We start from the raw sequence: 8,771 nt of genomic DNA on the forward strand, positions 1-8,771 counted from the left end.
CCCTTTATTGAATATTGCATCCTACAAGGAAGTTAATTCCAAGAACTTCTAGTTAAAAGATTTGTACACAATACACACGAACTCAGTTACGTGTGTTCATTTGGAAAGTGAATGCATAATGGTTGGGAATTGTCCAGGCTTGCCAATTGAGAGGTCTAGCATTTTCATTTGATAAATGAAAATTTTAGTTCACAAATAAAATATTTTACTGAATTTAAAAGTATTTAATATTGATATTTCTTTTTTAATTGTTTTAGAATGGAAAAACAATCAAGAAAACAGTACTTATTACTGATTATCGTACAATTGTTATTGAAAATAATTTTATTATATGGAGGATGTAAAGTGTTAAAAAATTACCTGCTTCAGGAGTTAAACACACTAGGTATGCTGCTACTGACCACTTCACAAGGGTATTATAAGAGTTCAATAAGAAAACGTATACAGGGGTGCCTGGGTGACTCAGTCAGTTAAGCATCCGACTTTGGCTCAGGTCATGATCTCATGGTCCGTGAGTTCGAGCCCCGCGTCAGACTCTGTGCTGACAGTTCAGAGCCTGGAGCCTGCTTCAGATTCTGGATTCTGTGTCTCCCTCTCTCTCTGCCCCTCCCCTGCTCACGCTCTGTCTCTCTCTCAAAAATAAATAAACGTTAAAAAAAAATGTGTACAAAGTTCATGGCACAGTGCCTAGTATATAGTAGATACCCAATACATGGTCACCTTCGTTGTTAATATGCATAACTGACTGGTCCCCTGTCCATCTTCCTCAACCTCTTATCCCTCTATTTCCAGACTTTGAGAAGTCGAGATTCAAATTGAGATCAAAGTTCCAACTATGCACCAAGCCCTGTGATTAGGGTTTTAATGATCTGATTGTTTCTCACATTATCTAATTTATTTCTCACAAAAAACCCTGTGAGCACTATTTTTATCCCTATCTAATTTGTCACAAAACTACAGACGGTTCAATTTTTCTCAAACTTATTCAGCTCATTAATGGAAGTTTTATGATCAAGCCTAGTTTTTCTGATATCAGTCCTGCACCCATTCTGTGTACCCACCCTGCAAGCTGTATTCTTCATCATCGTCATCGTCATCGTCATTGTCATTGCAACCACTGATGAACACCTATTCTATATGTACATGCTGGTGCTCCTGTACTTTGTTTTCTATAACCCATATAAAGCCATTTTTACCCACATTTTACACCTACTTAGTTCTTCATTCCTTCCCTCACTTCATACCTTTCATCTGAGATCATTTCCTATCTGCTTAAAGTATATTTTTAAGAGTTCCCATAGTGAGGATCTACTGGTGGAAGATTTTCTGGGTTCTATTTCTCTAAAACTAACTGTGTTTATTCCCATTGCTAAAAGATATTTTCACTGGGTATGGAATTGGCTGATGTTTTCCAGTACATGTACAAGGTCATTCCACTATGCCCTGACTCCAACTGTTTCTGTTGAGAAGTCACCTGTCAGCCTGTCCCTCTTTTATGTTCAATCTCTCCACTCTCCTGCTTACAAAATCTTTTCTTTGTTTTAGGTGCCCTACAGTTTCATTGCATTATGTTTTTCTTTTAATTTGGCCTGCTTAGAATTTCTAGAGCTTCTGAGGATTGTTCTTTCCTCAGTTCTGGAAAGTTCTCAGCCGTTACCTCTTCATATTATTGGCTTTGCCCCATTCCCTCCCCTCCCTCACCTCCAGTATTCCTCCTCTTCTCCCTTCTCTCCTCTCCCCTCCTTTGTTTTTGGAGTTGTAATTAGACTACATCTCCCTCCTCACTCTATCTTTTAAGTCTCCTAGCCTCATGTTCATATTTTCATCTCTGTCTCCTTATCCGGGTTAATTATCAATAATTTTACTTTTCCATCTTCAAATTCACTAATTCTCTCTTAACCTTTGTCTAAACTCATATTAAATCCGTCCATTGAGTTTGTAACTCCAATGATTATATATGTTTCATTTTTAGGAGTTCATTTTCTAATCTACTTTTTACTTACTCATTTTAAGCCTCCTGCATTTTCTTGGGATGCCTGGGTGGCTCAATCAGTTAAACACCAACTCTTGGTTTTGGCTCAGGTCATGATCTCGTGATTCGTGGGTTTGAGTCCCAAGTCAGGCTCCACACGGTGTGGAGCCTGCTTGGGATTCTCTCTCTTTGGGATTCTCTCTTCCTCTCTCTCTACCCCTCCTCTTCTCTCTCTCTCTCTCTCTCTCTCTCTTTCTCTCTTTCTCAAAATAAATAAATAAACTTAAAAAAAATTAAACCTCCTCTTATTTCTTAAATATATTAAATGTAATTTTTTCATTCATTGTATAATCCTAATATCTGAAGCTTTTCAGTTTGGTTGTCTCATTCTACGTTCTGTGTGTGTGTGTGTGTGTGTGTGTGTGTGTGTGTCCTGTTTCCTTGTATGTCTAGTGATTTTTATTTTTTTATTCTTTTTTATAATTTTTTTAATGTTTATTTATTTTAAGAGAGAAGGAGAGAGCAGGAGAGGGGCACAGAGAGGGAGAGAGAGAATCCCAACCAGGCTCCCCCACTGTCAGCACAGAGCCCAACACAGGGCTCTATCTCACGAACTATGACATCATGACCTAAGCTGAAATCACCAGTTGGATGCTTAACCGACTGAGCCACCCAGGCGCCACTGTCTAGTGATTTTTAAATCAGAGTTGCTCATTTTCATGGAGCTTTATAGAAAGTGCTTAAAGCCTAGGATGGACGTGGTTTCGTTTTGAGAGAATTTGTGTTCTCGCCTCTCAGGTGCCTGGGATCACTACCAGGAAGGGGCCACTTTAAGCTAAAGTTTTGGCTTGAAGTTCTTTGGGTTCCCAAGTTGTGTTAATTCAGGCTACAAACTGTCCTTGGTGACAAATTCTCAGAAGAAGCTTCCTTTTCACTTCCACCCGGCCCCGGGTCCAAGACAGGCAGTGCTCCTTGTGGTCTCAGGAGGGGACATTGATTTCCAGTTCACTCTTACTTTTACTTCCTCATCTCAGAATATATGAAATCAATGTGCAATTGTACCTGGTTCAACAAACATCCTCAAGTCCGAGCTGGCTTCACCCTCTGCTCACCTTCCTGAGTCTCCGTCTCCACTTATTTCCTGGCTGAGTATACCTTATTTTCTTGCCAACTCATAAATGCATTTAGGGTTCTCTCAATCCAAGATTTTTAGTTGCTTCCAGTAAGAGAATTGTCCTTTTGGCCCACAGTGTTGCTGGAAATGGAAATTCTGGGGCCTCAGCTTTTCTATCTTCAAAATGGGCCACTATCCCTGCTCTCCAGGTTAGTTGGAGGACCACATGGGCCAACAGTTTTGTAACTAAGCTGTAAACAAATGTTTCTGCTATGAGAAAACAGGATGGAACACCTCAGAAAGCAATGGGGATGCACAGGAAGGCCCAGTGTCCAGGGCTTCACGGGAATCCAACCCCAAGAAAAGTCCGTCATTTCATGCCACAAAGACCCTTTGCATTGCTTGGTTGACCTCAGCATCTGATGCCACAACACTCTGTTCCCTACAAGCAAAGAACTGTGGGAACACAGGCTTCAGAGACAAGGTGGCCTAAGAGACAGGCTTTGAAGGGGCTTCAGACAGGGTCAGGAAGAGACTGGGAGAGAGCATGTCAAGCAGAAGGAACAGCACAGACCAAAGCACAGAGGCCTGCAAAGGCAGAGTGATTGTGGGGAACCATGGGTCATCCCATGAGGGGAGTGAGAGTGAGGTTAGAAGGGAAGGGGGGCACTGGATAGTTGATGCCTCAAATGCCCGGCTGAGTAATTTCCTCCCCACTCTTAGACACCAGGGAGCCCTGGCAGGTTTGTGAGCAGGAGAGTGTCACCATCAAGCAAACTGAGGCAGCAGCTATGTCTGCTTCATTCATCAATTTATGTCCAGCACCTAGGACTTTGCAGGTACCCAACAAACATTTGATGAATGGCTGGCGGGCGGGCTGGCTGGATGGGTGAAGTCTTTGGCCTGACCTCTTTAAACTGAGGCCATACAATGCATCTTTGCTAGTTTAGTTTGGCTTTGTTTGTAGCTACATATTTGGATGGGAGTTTAAATAAATTTTTTAATGTTTATTTATTTTTGAGAGAGAGTGCAAGCAGGGAGGGGGAGAGAGAGAGGGAGATAAAGGGTCTGAAGCGGGCTCTGCACTGTCAGCACAGAGCCCGATGCAGGGCTTGAGCTCACAAACCAGGAGATCACAACCTGAGCCACCCAGATGCCCCATGGGACATTAAATAATTTTAAATAATTTAAATTATTATTTTAATAATATATTTAATGATATATTAATGATATATTAATAATATATTTAATAATATAATAATTTTAATAAACATTTCTAAGCATGAATTCAGGGGCTCCCTGAGGGATCCATCCTGTTAATTGGTTACTCGCTGGCAGTTCCAGATTCCTCGTTGTCCTCAAAGAGCTTCTCTAGACATTCCCAGGCAATTCCCTGGACATCCAGACACTTTTCTGACTCCTCCCATTGTTGCTGCCTTTTCAGCCTAGCACAGCTCCCCAGTTAGGTGTTTGGGAAACAGGTCTCACCTCCTAGCCACAGGGATGAGCTCACAGTCCAGGCTGAGTCCATTGGCCTCTGTACTTGGTCCAAACATGGCTGTGGGATGAAAGATGGCTAGCTGGGTCCTTCTCCAGCGTGTTTTCTGGATGGAGCTTATGGAGAAAGGTCATCTTTCCTCTAGAGTCACTAAACTGGACGGGTGTGATTCTGGAACTGCCTGGGGTCATAACCTCCTCCCAGATCTGTTTTGCACACACATGGAGGCAGCATGCAGAGTGGAATTGAGATTATAAAATGGACAGAGAGAAAAAGATGGGGCGGAGGGGTGGTAGGAGGGAGCAGTACTGTCCAAGCCCCCTACCTCCCATCTCTAAGTATTCTGTACCTGGGCCCTGGAGGACATTTGATCACATTAACTCTTTCCCCCTTAAGACAATTTGAGTTGGAAGTATGTCATTTACAATCAAAAGGATTTCGAGGAATTCAGAAAACCGAGTGCTGTGTTACTTTGACAATATCTGTGGACTTCTTTGTTTATTTATTCAATCAATCGCAGTTGAAATGCACAGTTTTTCATTAATTTCCTCTGGCAGCTAGTAGCACAGAATTTTTCCAGATACCACATCTACTTTCTTTCAGCTGCCTGTAACCCAGGACCTCAGGCCAGGTGCTCTGACCACCAAGCATTCTGTGTGTGTGTGTGTGTGTGTGTGTAGCCACTGAACTTTCCCAAGGCCACTCTGGCTCTGAACCCCACACACACATGCACACTAGTCCCATCACCATCACTGCCACCCTCACTATGCACACACACACACACACACACACACACACACACACTCCACCTAGGGGCTGGCAGCTCACCCAGAGGAGTTGCCTGGAGCTCCACCAAAGTGAGAGGCCTGCCCTCTCCAGGTGCATCTAGCATGCTTCCGCATCAAGGTGAACTTATCAAGCCTTCTTCTCTCACTGCCCAGGCACCGAGACCGCCATCTTGTAGCTGAAAACACTGAGGCTCGGAGAGGTTCAGGTGCCCCAAATCCTTCCACCAGCAGGAGGTGGAGCTGGAAACCGAGAGTGGGTTTCCCAGTGTGTGTCCAGGATATTTTTTCTGGAGACTATGAGATTCATAGAAGAGGCTGAGGGCAGAAGGCCTGGATGCAGGGGGCACCCATTCTGCTGAGTTGACCTCAGGCAATTACCCAACCTCTCTGAGGCTCAACTATGATCTCTTTGGGGCATGAGAAAGTGCTTGGTCAGTGCCTGGCACAGGTTTAGCTATTATTATTTATACACGATGAAGAACAGATTAGTAGGATGGAGGTAGCGGTGACAACAGAGGGGTGTGTGGAACTATGAAGGGTATCACGAGGAGGCTCCTTTGTCCTGAGGGAGAATTCTGTCTCTGATAATGGTGTTACTAATCTACCTGTGTGATAAAATGCCATAGGACTATACCAGAAACATGCCCCAAAGACCAGCGCACTCACACGCTGGTGAAATCTGTGAAATCTGAGTTAAATTCTCTAGTCTAGTTCATCGTATTGTGCCCACCAATTTCCTGGTTTTGATAATGCACATAATTATGTCAGATTTCACCATTGGACCAAGCTGGGTGATGGGTCAGTGGGACCCCTCTATGACTTTTGCAATTTCTTGTGAGTCTATACTTATTTCAAAATAAAATTGTTTTTCAAAGAAATCTAGGCAAAAAAAAAAAAAAAATACGGAAACTGCCTGCAACTTTGCCTTTGTAGATACCATCCAATGTAATTTTCACTCATCCCTACTTTGAAATTACAGTGGTTGATAGATGTAGGGGTTGGTTAGATCTTATTATTTAATGCATTCAGAACAAAGCACATGCATTTCTATATCTCAAACTTGATTTTAAATATCTCGATAATTGTATTTCAATATAATCCATTTCTTTTCATTTTTTAAAGTTTATTTATTTATTTTGAAAGAGAGAGAGAGCATGTAAGAGTGGGGGAGGAGAAGACAGAGAGGGAGAGACAGAATCCCAGGCAGGTTCTGCACTGTCAGTGCAGAGACCGATGTGAAGCTTGAACCATGAGATCGTGACCTGAGCCGAAATCAATAGTTGGACAGTTAACCACCTGAGCCACCAGGCGACCCTAATCAATTTCCTTGGTAATCTTCTGGTTTTATTTTATGCATTAAGAAAACGTGGTTGTAGGAAGGGATCCTTTGGCTTCCACAGCACAGAAAAGCTTAGGAACCTTGCCTGGGGTATGGAGTGTAAGCTGACCACCATGGTCCAGATGAGGAAACTGAGGCCCAGACAGGGGCGTTAACAACACCTCGAGGTCTCTGATTTTCAGACTCACGTGGAAGGAAATCTCTGTTCCAGGAGAAAAAGAGAAAGCTCCTCTCATTGCCACCGGCCACCTCTAGATGAGTGTTTACTCTGCCAGGTGGAGTCCATCTGGGTCCATTCAGGGGCCGCGCAGTGGCTTTTGAGACAGAGAACAATGCCACATTGTGGCCCTGGCCTCAGATGAAAGAGAAACTTGGCCTGATTGCCCAGGCAGCAGCGACTGTCCTCTTAATATTAATACAAGGAGGGTGTGCCCCTGGCCCACACCCTTGCCACTTTCACCGTTGTGGCGGTTGTGTAGAATGCGATCCCACTGCCTTCTAATGGATGGTCAAAGGCCAGCGTGCCGGGCACTTTTATTGTCAGTTGCCTCAATAATCTTTAACCTCCCACTGGCCAAAGGGCTGAAACCCAGAAAGACAAAACAAACATGGGTTGGGCACCAGAGTAGAATGACTCAAGAGAATCAGAACTGGAGGAAGATGGTGCACCCCCCCCCACCCCCGGCCATGCCCTCCCAACACCCCCATACCGCAGAGCTGGTCTGAATACTGGGGAACAAGTACTGAGGCCCACGTCCTGGATGCCATCACCATGTGTCCCTTGCTGGTGGTGGAATGCAGGATCCTGAGTAGTGGCTATTCGCTTGTCACTGCAGGTTCAGGGAAAGAAGGCAGATGCCACCCCAGCCATGCTCACACCCCTAGCCTGTGGCCGAGATGCAAGGCTGGCTGGGCCCGCTCCAGGAGCAACACTTCTGCTGGGGTCAGTAAGGGGGGGGGGGGGAAGGGGCTGGGTGAGCAGTGGGAAGGGTGGACATCAGACAGGCCCAGCTGACCCAGGTCCACCATTCATCTGACCATCCTCCTGGAGCCTCAGTTTCCTCCCTGTCAAATGGGAACATTAACATCTCCTCTCAGCCTCAGCACTGGCCGCCGCCATTGCTGAGCAGTTACTATCACCAAGGACACACTGCTTCAATTCTCACAACACCCAAAAAGTAGGCCTCACTATCCCCATTTTGCAAATTGGAAAACATACTGTAGAGAGCGGACTTGCCCAATGGCGATGCCGAGAGCTGAACCCAAGAGTCCGAGACTCAAAGCTGCCTTCTTTCGACCCCATTGCACATGACGAGCCCCCTCAGTAAACATGCACTGAGCTCTCTCATGGTGGCTGTGAGGTAGGGATCGTGGGTCCATTTGGAGGATGAGGACCATGAAGTCCAGTTCCTGTGCAAGTGAACAGGGGTTCCAGTTGAATCCTGGGTCATTTGATTCCATGTCCTCTTACTTCCTATCAAACTGAGGCTGCCTACATCCAAGATCAACTACTGTCACCATCATTAGAAGGTTTAGACACAGAACTGGGTCTGAATCTTTTTTAAGGTGCAAAGATGGAGACCCAGGACTCCCTGATGGGCCCTGGTAACATGGAGTTCTTATCCCAGGCAGCCACCTCACTCTCTGAACAGAGCCATTGTCACTGTGCAGGAGAAGGACAGACAAGTAGAACTGGGCTGAATCTAACCCCATGTCCTGTCCCCAAGGGGCAGGAGCTGACGACAGAGTGGGGGGCGAATACACTAGAGATAGACAGGACATCATTAGCCTGGACTTGATTCCTTAACCCCTTTATTTCTCAAAGCTGGACAACTCCAGGTCTCTGCTGTGCAGGCATAACTCCCCCCTGTCACCATCCAGGGCTGGGGCCCCAGCCAAGCCCTCACCAGCCCTGCTAATAAAGTTACCTTCTGTGCCTGGGGCAGAAGGTCAGGAAAAGCCAGCAGCAATTTGAGGAAGGTTATGGTCTTGGGCTCTGCACCAGGGTGGGGCTTGGGGAGGAAGAAAGATAGGAGTGGGCAATAAAAGATAGGCAGAAA

The sequence above is a fragment of the Panthera tigris genome, chromosome B3, assembly GCF_018350195.1.
Source record: "Panthera tigris isolate Pti1 chromosome B3, P.tigris_Pti1_mat1.1, whole genome shotgun sequence".
Classification (NCBI taxonomy): Eukaryota; Metazoa; Chordata; class Mammalia; order Carnivora; family Felidae; genus Panthera; species Panthera tigris.